At 44.8% G+C, this 12,025-nt stretch overlaps 1 protein-coding gene across 23 annotated transcripts in view; it reads left to right on the forward strand.

Annotated features, from left to right (window-relative positions):
• The window catches only part of EIF4G3 (eukaryotic translation initiation factor 4 gamma 3), a 202,364-nt gene that overhangs the window by 106,883 nt on the left and 83,456 nt on the right, over positions 1-12,025 (forward strand). The gene's annotated exons all lie outside the window — the stretch shown is intronic.

Here is a 12,025-nt window from a genome sequence, read left to right on the forward strand (position 1 = left end):
ATGTGTGGCGTGTGTCAGCTCAGCTTATTTTCAAGAGTGCTCTGTGAGTTTTGTCAGGACTTCCTGGTAAAGTATGTGGCTGTGGTCTTAGAAGTAATCAAAGAGTCCCAGAAAGAGCTAGGCTTTAGCAAACTGACTCATGATATGAAATTGGTTTCTCAAATGTAAAACTTTTTTATTTTATTACTGGGTGACTTTCCAATTTAGTCAGTCACCTACAGTCCAACAACAGAAGCAGCTGTTTAGGGGAATAGTTTTTGTTTGTTTTTTTCCTCTCCTTTCCTATGGCTGGAAGGTAAGAGCTCCCAGAACCATTTTACAAATGAGCATTAGCCCAGAGGTGAGACATGTCAGAGAACTCCTGACTTGGGATTGTCCTGGAGCCTCAGAGAAGTGTGCTAAGGCATTGAGGACACTGAGGGCGAGCGAGTTCAGTTCAGAGCCCTCGTAATGCTGTGACTTGTTGGCTTGATTGGGTTGTGTTGTCATGTGTGTTTCCCTTGGGAATGGTGGCCACCTGGGTAAGAGAGTTTCAAGGTTGTTGTAGAACTTATTTTTGAAATTGTCCTCTTTAAATGTGCTAAGTCTGAATGATTGATAGCCAGGTATAATTCTAGACATAGGTGGCCTCTTCAACAGCTAGGTGTGTGCTATAGCAGAATTCATGGTTGGTCAGGACATGCACACTTTAGTCTGTTTTCAGACATCACTAAGATAGGGTGTAGTTGACAACTTTGAATTCTCACCTTGAAAATCTGTATCTTTCTGTATTTAAATTCTCTATATGGTGTATCTGGTTGGGTTTTTTGTTGTCATTTTGTTTAGTTTTTTTTTTTTAAGATTTATTTTTGACCGTGTGTGTGTGTGTGTGTATGTATGTATGTGTGTGTGTGTGTTTATGTGAATGTCTGACATGTGTATGGGTGTTCTTAGAGGCCAGAAGGTAACATCCCCTGGAGATGGAGTTGCTATAGGCTGTTGTCAACTGCCCGATGTAGGTGCTGGGAACCTGACTCAATCCTCTGAGAGAACAGTAAGTGCTTTTAATAGTGGAGCTCTCTCTCCATGCAGCTCCTTCCTGTCTTTGAATCTTGCAAGTGTGATCTGTGCTTTTCCAGCTCTTTTCCAGTCCTTTCGCTGGGACCATGGATGTGAACACAACTATTGGTGTCTGTATTGTGACATCAGTGAAGTGCTGCTTCTTGAGTATTGTCTCTTCTGTCTTCTTATGTGTCTGACTAAGCGGCATACATTTGAATCCATACATACAAGTCTTGTCTTTGTGTATGCATGGAGTTAGTGGATGGATCGTAGCTTTTTATTGGTGTATCTACTTTTCCTCTTAAAGTCAACACAGAGGTATTGCAGCTCCTGGCTTCATTTCTGGGAAGTCATGGCAAGCTGTGCACATAGACAGGGGCTGGCCTTGGTGAAGAGAGATTATGTCATGCCAAAAAAAATACTGAGTCTATGTGAGAAGCTAGTCTGTTCTTTTCCTAAGGGCTGCAGGGTCTGAGCAGTGGCGCTGAACTCTCTTAGTGGAAAGCCCTCAGAATGGGGCCTGTAATGAATGCTACTAGGGCTCAATCTTGGATCCACCTTTTGTTGTTGTTGTTGTTTGTTTTTTGAGGCAAGGTTTACTGTATAGTTCTGACTGACCTTCACTCTAGCTTGTTTGAACTTACAAAGAGTGTCTCTTAAGATCTGGAATTAAAGGTGTGGGCTACTCCCACTCAGCTTGCCAGTTCATCTAGTTGAAGAGCTGCCGCTGTAAGGAGGGGCTTCTCCATCAGTGTGTTGGGCCATGAGTCTTTTTGTACTCATGGTTTCCAGTTAGCAAGAAGTCTGGTCTTTTTCTGCTCTGTCCAGAATAAAACTGTAGGTAGGTGTCTTCATCAGGGTTTCTATTCCTGCACAAACATCATGACCAAGAAGCAAGTTGGGGAGGAAAGGGTTTATTCAGCTTACACTTCCATACCGCTGTTCATCACCAGAGGAAGTCAGGACTGGAACTCAAGCAGGTCAGGAAGCAGGAGCTGATGCAGAGGCCATGGAGGGATGTTACTTACTTGCTTGCTCCCCCTGGCTTGCTCAGCTTGCTTTCTTATAGAACCAGGTCTACCAGCCCAGGGATGGCACCACCCACAATGGGCTGGGCCCTCCCCCCTTGATCACTAGTTAAGAAAATGCCTTACAGCTGGATCTCATGGAGGCATTTCCTCAACTGAGGCTCCTTTCTCTGTGATAACTCCAGCTTGTGTCAAGTTAACATACAAACCCAGCCAGTACAGTAAAGCGAACTGGTTTTGGCAGCCTGTTTCCTTCTGTTGTTTGAAAGTAGGTGGTGCCCTCTAGTGGGAGCCTCCTTTATGTAGGCCTTGGAAGTCTGGATTCCTGGGCCCTTAGCAGCAGCTGTGTTAACAACTCTGAGCTGTAAAGACCTAATGGTTTTATCGCTCGCCCTGTGCCCAGGCTCCACAGTCTCTGTCCCGTGACCATCAGCAGTGATTTTCCTTCAGGCTTGGCTCTGCCCTCCCCTGCCATCTTTCTTTTGCCCTTCTTAAATTGTCCAGCTTCTTTTTCATTTGCTGCTAAGCAGCCACTGTCTGCCTCGCCTGTTCCGCTGTGCACACTGCCACCTGGTCACCTGTTGTTGACATTCCTACTGACTCTCTTTGCCATTGAAGACACTTTGATGTCTTATTTTTTTTCTTGTGAGCTCAGCCCATACAGCTGAAAGTACGAAATGTACAACTTCTCAAGCTGCTTATTGTCACATCACCAGGAAAAATGACACTCGGAAGCATCTCCCTGCAAAGTCAGTTCTTGAGCTTTAGCAGTGTCCTTTTTGTAGCCGGTATTTGACTCAACCACAGTACACTTTGCAATCACACAAAGGCTGTGTCTATTCCAATCACAGACTTGCCTCCTTGACCTCAGTTACAGCAGCCTTTCTGCTAAGACAGCAAGTGAGCGATGGGAACAGCTACAGTGTCATTGGAGTCAGCCAAGGTCTGCGCTAACACAGACTGACAGCTGGAGCAGACCTGGTTGGCTGTGTGGTCAGGAGCTGGGACAAACTTCCGTAATTGTGTGGTTCTTTCAAGGCTTCCATGGAATGTCCCAAATGGCCGTTGTTGGCATGCAGCTAGTCTACTGGCTGTTGAACTGACAGGGTAGCCAGGGTAGCATTGGAGCACCTACAGCTCCTTTCCAGGGAGTCTGCTTGTCCTACTCACACTGTCTCTGCTTGTTTACCAGGAGTGCTTCCAAGGAGAGAGCACTTAACCACCCACTCCCAAGGGTGATGGTAACATATTTCCGTATTCTTTTCTGAAATGCGGTCTCATTACAGGGCCCTGGCTGAGCTCAGACTGCTGGCACTTCTGCCCCACATCCTATAGTTAGGATTATACTTGCAGCAAATTGGAACAGTGTTTTAACCCTGCTCAGCATCTGACTAGAGCCTCATGGCAAATGGGACCCCATTACCGGAACTCCTCTGAAGTCTCTCTCATTGCGTGTGCTTCCATACCAAAGCCAGCTGGCACCAGGCTGCCCATGCTCTGTGTGCAGGGGCCAGTCAGAGACCTGTCACTAGTGTGTTAGGTGACACATATTAGAGAGTCCTGGGAGTTGGAGAAGGGGAGACAGACAGACAGACACCTCACAATAAGCTTCACTGTTCATGGAAAAATGTACTATAGGAATGAATATATATATATATATATGTGGAGTTAACAAATAGTTGAGTGCTGTACTTTTCCCCCTGCTGTGGTTTCAAAGGCTCTCTTTTAAGGCTGAAAGCACAGTCCAGCTTGTCTTGTCTCTGTGGGTCTGTGGGTCAGCTGAGTGAGGAAATTAACCCACAATAACTGAATCAAACACACATTGCTCATGGATTGTGTGGGAATCAGGATTCCTGTCAGCAGGTCACAGAATATATGAAGGCATCAAAGAGATGAACCAGTGGGGCTGAGAGGGAAGAAAGCCGGGTGGGAAGACTGGCCCATACCTTTTGTACAGCCTGGGAGTATTCTCTCTGTCAGGCACCCCACGGCCGGCGGTAGTAAATACAGGTGCCTCTGGTGAAGTTGGCAGGTCTTGTCTTGGTTGTGTTGTCATTGTCATGAATATGCTGGCTTTTCTGTCAGTGAGATTCATAAAATCCGCACATGGAACTTAACTGGACAAAGCTGAAAGAGCCTGTGTGGTACTCATGGCAGGCCTGAGTCTCTAATGCTCGCCAGAGATGGCCACTAAGAGTCCATGGAGGGGAGTGATCTTGAGGTCCACATGACAAAAATGAGGACAAAGGGGCTTTACTGTGGCTGTCTGCCCTAGAAGTTGGTGGGGCTACAGGCTGTCTCCCTTAGTATGTTTTTAAATGACCTTGGTGTGACTCTTACAGATGTTGTGTATCACGCACTTAGACAGTATGCATCCTGTGACCATAGGCCCCACCAGATGATCATCCTGCTTAAATGTAGCTGCATGTACAGGCGTTAGAGAACTGCAAGATGCTACTCTTAGCCAGCCTAGTCACTTCAGCTTCTACAGTGGGAAGGAAATGTTATTGTCCCTTCCCAGTAGCAAGTCCTTTGGCCTTTGTTGATGGTTTTAGTGACCAAGAGATGCTTCTATCCTCAGAATTACCAGCTGCATAGTAGTTGGCCTCTGAAAACAAACAGAAGAGACTAAACAGGTAGAATTTTAGGGTCCATGTGTAGCGGAATAGTGTATACACTGTCTTGTTGGGTGCCAGTGTAGGCCAGAAGAAGGTGTTGGATTCCCTGGAACAGGAGTTACACACAGATGGCTAGGAGCTACCATGTGGGTGCTGCAAATTGCACCTGGGTCCCCTATAATAGCAAGAAGTGCTTTTAAGTTCTAAGCCAATTCTCCAGCCACAAAATAGATTTTAAAAAACTGCTGTTTATCTTATACCTTCCTTCCTCCTTTCTCACCACTTTTAGGATCATCCCTTAGAATAAATAATAGCTCAAACGTGGTAATGGTCTTGTGCCAAAGAGCATGGGTCAGGGAAGCTTGGAAACTGAATTGCTGGCACATCTTGCTTGCAAACCTTCCGTGGTTTGGGGAATTGCCAGAGCCACAGGGTAGCTGCCCTTTACAGAGCAGCTCTACACACAGCCTCCAGGAAATGGCAATCTGTGGCCATTTGTTACTAAGTCACTTCAGACTTTAACCATTATTTGCTTCCTCATGTTGGGTTGGCAGGACAGGCACACTTGTTTGTGTTGTTAATGTATAAAATCCAATCAGGAAGAAGGTTTCTGCATATACAATTTAGAGGCAGGACAAACCAAAAAAGAAAAAATCTTGCCTTAACTTTTAAAATAGCCATCTTGTCGTCCATGTCCTCGGTACTGGCGAGTTGGTTCCTCTCTTCTCTGTGAAGCACATTCTTGTGGTTTTTAATGGTGACTGTAGTAAAGATGAGACTTATTAAATTAAGTCACTTTGTTGTTCTTGTTAAAATAGTGGTACTAGCCCTTGAATGAAATACGTTACTGTTCGATATGGCAAGCCTTAGGGACTAAGCTGGCATGCATTCTTTGTGTTTTAAAGAAATGTCATGGTGAACAGGGTCTGTTGCATGCTTAACTGTTTGGATTTAGAGTGAGCTGTGAGCTGGCTGTGGAGGCAGAGGCCATCGGACAGTCAAGGCTACACAGAGAAACTCTGCTTCAACCCTCTCACCCCCACTGTCCCCCCCAAAAAGCTGTTTAAAGTGGACTGTACCCAAGAAATGACTTTTGCTTGATCTGTATTTGGCAAAATATCTTAAGATATAGTTTAGAGTCCCAGCAGTCTCGAAGCAGTCGGGAAACTCAGTTGACTTCAGATAGTTCTGAGCTTTCTCGCACTTCTGTGTAGAAGCCAGTGAAGCCAGTTGGTTATATAAACCATCAATCTCAATAGATTCTATTTTCCTGTTTTTGCAAATTATGGTTAATCAAACTTTGACTGAGTTAGCCTTTGCTTTTAGAGTAGCAGCTTTCACTTTGCATGTATTATGAAATATACTGCAGCAGGAACAAGGGTCACTTGGGCCTCCACCAGGGCATGCCTATATTAAAAGTTTATTGTGGGAAGGGAGGTGAGCAGGGACCTGGAAAGGGGGCAGAAGAAGGTGGGGAGAGGTGAGGGGGACAGAAAAGGACAGAAAGAGAAACAGGCAGACCAGGAACATGTGGAACAGAGGGGGTGGAGGGAAGGAAGAGGCAGAAGGGCTGGGGTAGCAGCTATTCTCTTAGGCTCTGTGCATCAGGCTCTCGCCGGGTGGCAGCACAAGTCATGGCAGCCAGAGATGACAAAAGCTGATGCTGGGTAGCCGTGGGGTAAATAAAGCCTAGTGGAATTGCTTGTAAGCCAGTAACATGCCCTCCAGGCGCTGGAATCAGAGCTGTAGTGCTGAGAGGTACCCAGTTCCTGCCCCCTACTACCTATTTTAAGAATGCCAGGCAGTGAGAGTAGAGACTGTAACCGTCCAGAAACTGGCACACATTGTTATAAAGAACCAGCGTCTTTCATCTGGAACAGCTAACTGGGGTGAGGTAGCACCTCCTCTATCTCTCTCAGCTTGCAGAATCACGGGGAGCAGAGGTCGTGGTCATTCCCAGCTAGCTATTGAGTTCAAGGCAGCCTGGGATACGTGAGACCTGTCTTCACAAAAAAGCACAAAAATTAATATAGCTTTATGTCTGTACATGTATAGATGATAAATTGCTGGAAGTAACAGTAAAGAGAACTACAGGAGGATATGCCCCAGGTCTGAGGTCTTTTCAGACCCCTTTCTCTGAATGTGTGTGCATATGTACATTTGCATGTGTTCTATACCTTTGGGCTTACATAAACCATTTGTGATGGCATCTTTCAAACTCATCATGCAGAAATCAGCTTCATGCTTAAAATTAACCACAGGTGTAACTCCCAAGGGACAGTTCCATTATACATTAAAGGTCTGCCTGCTTTCCTTTGTTTGTATGCTTAGTTTCATTGATAGGCCATCAAATTGTTTCCTCTTTGTATCTAAATAGAACAATGCCATTCTGAATGATGTTTGTAGCTGTTTTAGGTCACAGTTTTTCCCTCCCACTAGATCTGTTTCTCTCCACCTGCAGTATCAAAGCTCCCCTTTGTTGACAGTTTTGTTTATCTGACAAATTAGAAAAAATAATCATACTTAGTTTTTACAGATTTCTGAAGATGTTTTATTGTATTGTAATTTCTGTGTGCATATACATTGTCTTTTACATACTTGTTTGAGGGTGATTTGAGTTTTTTTTTTTTTTTTTTTTACTGCTATGACAGAATACTGTAGGCTGGGTAATTTATAAACCATAGAAGGTTGTTTGCTGATTCCGAAGGCAAAAAAGTCCCGGAGCACAGTTCTTTTGGCTAAGGCCTTCTTTTATCACTCTATGGCAAAGCTGAATGGGAAGTAAGAGGTAGCAATAAGGAAGAGGGGGGGCAGGTGGGCAGGCGGCCCTGAAAGAGAGCATGCATTCATAATGCCCACTGATTGTATAATGGGTTTTGTTGTTTGGTGTTGTTAGGAGACAGGATCTATTCTGCCCTGTCTGGCTTAGAATTAGCTTTATAACCTAGACTGGCCCCAAACTCACAGATGTTGGAACTGAGGGTGATTGCCACCACACTGGGTCCTAAGGGACCATTCTCACGTCAGGAGCCCTTCCCTGGCTTTGCAGCTGTGTTGGCTATTACAGTTCCAGCAGTAAACTGCACAGACAGGAACTACCCGGCAGTGATACACTTCTCCTTTTTATTAAGTATTAAATACTTAACTTTATTAATAATCCTTTTTGGTACTTTGATGAAACATTTAAATGTTTATATTCACAAATTCTTAGGTAGGGTCTCACTATAGCTGTGGCTAGTCTAGAACTCACTATTTATGCCAGGCTGGATTTCTGCCTCTGCCTCTTGAGTTCTGGGACTAAAAAGGGGTCCAGCTTTTCCTAAATGATTTGTGTGGGGGCTTTGCTTTGACACATCTCTCTCCTGATGCGAGACAGCACAGGTAGTTCATGTATCTCCCCACGTCCTGACCTGCACCTCCCACAGCCTTTGTCCTGTGCTTCTGCTGAGAAGTCCACCTTTTCTTCCTTGTCTCTCCATTGCTTTTGGCCTTATTTATTGCTGCCACGCCCAGGTTAGGAAGTAATGGGATGTACTGGTCCATATGGTGTCAGGGGCAACTTTGTATTTAGTCTCTATAAGCTGTTAGGCTACAGCATCACAGGGTTAGAGACCGACCTTATGGTCTTTTTCTCCCCCTCATACATAACAAACCAAATCTTACTGTTTTCCTTCTCACCCTCATGTCTTCACAGAGCTTCCTAGTGTATCCTAGACCTATATTTAAGTAAAATTCACTCATGGCCCCTCTTCACTTCTGCACACTGACTGCAGTAATCTTACAATTGTGTTTCTTTCTGGCTCCTCTTCCATGGGCAGTCAGAATTAATCTTTAAAAATCCTAGGGGGCTGGAGAGATAGCTCAGTGGTTAGAGCACTGACTGCTCTTCCACAGGACCTGAATTCAATTCCCAGCAACCACATGGTGAATCAGAACCATCTGTAATGGGATCTGATGCCCTATTCTGGTGTCTGAAGACAGCTACTTTAAAGTTTTTTTAAAGAACATTCTAAACATATATTTATTATTTTGTATATATGAGTGGTTTTTCTGCATGTGTTATTTGTGTGTTATTCCTGATTTCTGCCTGTGGAGGCCAGAAGAAGGCATCAGATGCCCTGGGACTGAAGTTACAGGCCATTGTTAGCCAATCTGTGGGTGCTGGGAACCACCTGAGTCCTCTCCAAGAGCACTCAGGCTTTTAACAGCTGAGCTGGAGTTCATTTCTAAAGCAGAATTCTGGTTTTGTTACATTGCTGGGGAGAGCAAAACCCAACACACATACACACTCCACTCCTGTGTAACCTATTGGTTCTGCTGTGTTCTGACTCCTCTTACCCTAACAAGATTTTGTATTTTCATTCCCATTGCTCTTTGGGGACATTTTCTTCATTCCTGTGTACTGAGGTAAGAGGTTTGGGAATTCTGCGAGTGTGTCAATCAATGTATTTCTGCTGGAACTCGTTTTCTTTGTGTGGGTCCAGATGCTCATATTAGAGACCATATTTAATGTATTTCCTAATTTTTATGACACATTAAGTGAGCCAGTTGATGACATTCCTGGTTTGGGAGGACAGGGCATACCTCTGTGGGGCTTGTGGTGGCGGAGGGGAGGTTTTGCCAGGCTAAGACTACAAGAAAGAGATTAAAGTCTTTCTCTGGTAATATTGTCATTTTCTTCACATTATGAGGTATGAAATGTTCAAGGTGAAAGTAATAGTTCTTGCTTATGCGGTTGAACCAGTGGCAGCATTTTCTCAGCTTATGGCCTTACATTTTACCCAGTAGGTGAGTGGACGTTCAAGTCCTGCTCACTCAAGACATTGCCTCAGCTGTGTGTTCCTGTCAGTGTGCATGTGTGCACTTTAGTGTGAATTTGTACGTTTGTGCAAGTAGCTGTCATGTGAGTATGGAAGTCTGAGGACAGTGTTGGGTGTTTTCTCATGATCTGCATCCATCTTTATTTTTTGTTCTCTTTCTAGTAAATTTTTAAAATAAATTTTGATCATAAATCTTTCCTATTCCCTACCTCCACCTTTCTAACCACACAACTTCATTCATGCTTGAGCTCTCATGCACTCTTTCATTCTCTCCCTCCCTCCCTCCCTCTCTCCCTCCCTCCCTCCCTCTCTCCCTCCCTCCCTCCCTCTCTCCCTCTCTCTCTCTCTCTCCCTCTCCCTCTCTCTCCCTCTCCCTCTCTCTCCCTCCCTCTCTCTCTCTCCCTCTCCCTCTCCCTCTCCCTCCCTCCCTCCCCCCCTTCTCTCTCTCTCTCTCTCTCTCTCTCTCTCTCTCTCTCTCTCTCTCTCTCTCTCTCTCCCTCTCCCTCTCCCTCTCCCTCTCCCTCTCCCTCTCCCTCCCTCTCTCCCTCCCTTCCTCCTCAACCCCAAACAATTGAAAAAAAAACAAAAAAACTCTTGTGTTTGGTTTCAGACCTGGGACAAAAACTGAGGTGTATATTTTACATATCAATGCAGACCTGGCTTCCAGGCTCTCCAGCATCTCTCAGTCCCCATGTGGCAGATCCTGGCCCTATCCCTGAACTTTCCAGGACAGAGGCTGGGCTGCCCTTCTCCAGAGGCTCCTCCCTATATAACCCTGACATTATTTAAAGTTATTTATTTATTTTGTATATATGAGTCCACTGTAGCTGTCTTCAGACACACCAGAAGAGGGCATCAGATCCCATTACAGATGGTTGTGAGCTACCATGTGGTTGCTGGGAACTGAACTCAGAACCTCTGGAAGAGCAGTCTTAACCGCTGAGCCATTTCTCCAGCTCTTACCTCAACATTTCGGTCTCTCACTCTTTCTTCTCTCTGTGTGTGAGCTTGCTCTCGTCTCTCTCCCCCCAAGGCCACTCTCCTGGCCTCAATTCTTAGGGTCAGTGAACTTGCCCACGAGCAGCTTCCCAGTAAGCCTGTCTTTAATAATAATAATCTGATCTGATTTGAATCAGCTCTTTTCATGGCAGTGGAGAAATTACCTGTCACCCTGCTCCCGAAATGCCGTCCAAAATGGAGTCAGTTTGTGTTTCCTCCTGAGCAACTTCCATATAAATGTCTGAACTCTGGGGCAAGGAGTTTGATGAAGACATCCCATTTAGGGTTTAGTGTCTGAAGTCTCTCAGTCTCTGCACTTTGTCCAGCTCTGGGTCTCTGTTTCCTCTCCTGTCTGCTGCAAGAAGCTTCTCTGAAGAGGGCTGTCTGTAGCAATCTGTTCTTAGGAGTCATTCCATTGCTTCATTCATTTAGCAGAATAATAGCAGTAGATATTTCCTCAGGGCCTATGGCCATGTAGTTGCAACATTAACAATTTCTGGTATGGGTCCATCTCATAGAATAAACCTGAAATCTAATAAGAAAGAGATTAATTATTCAGATCTGTGCCACTATCTACCGCTTTCTTTTGAAACTTGGTTTCAGTCAACCAGAAGTTCATGGATTAGGTAAGGCTGGCTGGCCAGTGAACGTTAAGTGATCTACCAGTGCACTCCTGCTCTATCCATGGCTGAGATTATGCCAATGCCCTCTGGTGCTTTTTTTCTGGGCTTTGGGATTCTGTTGTGTGGAGTAGGCCAGAGGTCAACATAAATCATTCAGCTAGGGTGGCTGACCAATCGCTAATGAAATCTACCTGTCTCTTCCTCCCTCACTCATCCATGGAGTTACAAGAGCATGCTATCACATCTGGCTTTTCCACAAGTGCTCTGGTCTTTACATTTGTGTGACATGTAGCTTTGCTGACTGACACTTTTCTCTAACCTCCCTTTCTGAGGACTGTGCTATCTAGGGCTGGTTTTTTGGTTTTTTGTTTGTTTGTTTGTTTGTTTTTTGCTTTTTGTTTTGGTGCTTTCAAATATGCTGTCAAACAACTAGAGTATGCTCTCTGCAGTTTCTTTTTGGGGCACCCAGAGCTACAGTTTTCCTCTTAGCACTGATTATATTGTGTCCCATAAACTTGGGTATGTTGTGCCTTCATTTTCATTAAATTTTAAAAAGTCTTTAATTTCTTTAAATTTTTTTTTACTGGATATTATTTACATTTTAAATGTTATCCCCTTTCTTCCCCACTTCCATCCCCCCTCCCCCTCCACTTGCTTCCATGAAGGTGCTCCCTCTCCCAACCACCCTCTCTACTTCAGTGCCTTGGCATTCCCTACACTGGGAAAACATGCCTTCACTGGACCAAACGTTGGCTTCTTCTTCTTCCATTGATGCCAGACAATGCCATCCTCTGCTACATATGCAACTGGAGCCATGGGTCTCTCCATGCGTGCTTATTGGTTGGTGCTTTAGACCCTGGGAGCTCTAGAGGAGTTGTTTGGTTGATATTATTCTT

This window comes from Micromys minutus (genome assembly GCF_963924665.1).
Source record: "Micromys minutus genome assembly, chromosome: 9".
NCBI classification, from domain to species: domain Eukaryota; kingdom Metazoa; phylum Chordata; class Mammalia; order Rodentia; family Muridae; genus Micromys; species Micromys minutus.